Source organism: Kryptolebias marmoratus, linkage group LG6 (genome assembly GCF_001649575.2).
Source record: "Kryptolebias marmoratus isolate JLee-2015 linkage group LG6, ASM164957v2, whole genome shotgun sequence".
Classification (NCBI taxonomy): Eukaryota; Metazoa; Chordata; class Actinopteri; order Cyprinodontiformes; family Rivulidae; genus Kryptolebias; species Kryptolebias marmoratus.
The window spans coordinates 31,657,208-31,658,083 of NC_051435.1; positions in this window are offsets into that span (position 1 = coordinate 31,657,208).

Below are 876 nucleotides of genomic sequence, written 5' to 3' on the forward strand. Positions count from 1 at the left end.
GCGGAGAATCTAACCCAGAAGGTTCGATGCTCCAGCGAAGATCTGATCCCAGCCTGCTGCTTAAGTACTGGCTGGTCTTATCAGTGGAAACTGGAACACCTGTGAAAGAATGATTAGTGGCTCTGCCCACAAGGCGGACCCAAACCCAGATCCTCACAAGTCTGAGGTTCTGAGACTTTTTTAAAATAAAGATGTCTCTGTATTAAGCTTCATCTAGCCTATGGTGTTGTGCAGGTGATGGGCAGAGTCTGGTTTCCTCCAGACAGAATGTTAAGAATTGAGGTCAAACAGTTTTGTCTTGATTTTATTAGACCAAAGAATCTTGTTCCTTGTAGTCTTAAGGCTCCAGCATACTCCATGAGAAATCACAAAGTCACAAAGTTCCCAATCACATGGTTGCAAGCCGTTCATTTTTACACATACCTTTCATAGTCCACAAGACACTTGGACCAGAACTCCCATGAAGCTCCTCCATCCTACTACGGCGTTAAATCAGGTTTCTTCCAGCCGGCTTCTCAACTCTCCTGTCCTTGTACAGAATGTTGCTTTCCTTACCGCAACCAGATGTGTTTATTAATCCGACCGAGACAATACACACTTTTTGGCATTTGCAAATATGACTGTGCTCAATAATGAGCGAACAAAGGGAACGTGCACCTACACTGCCCGATCAAGGCGCACTACCTCCTGGTCACAACAGCCACAAAAAGCCTCCTGTGTCTCTGTGGTCTTTTTAGGTTCATAGGTTTATAAGTTTTGCTGGAACAGCTGTAAAGATGGTTGTATTTTCTAACATTCTTGACCAGCTGCTTCTCAGTGGAGCAGTAGAAACAAACTAGAAAGTTCCTGGAGAAACTTTGACGGGGCCTGCCACGG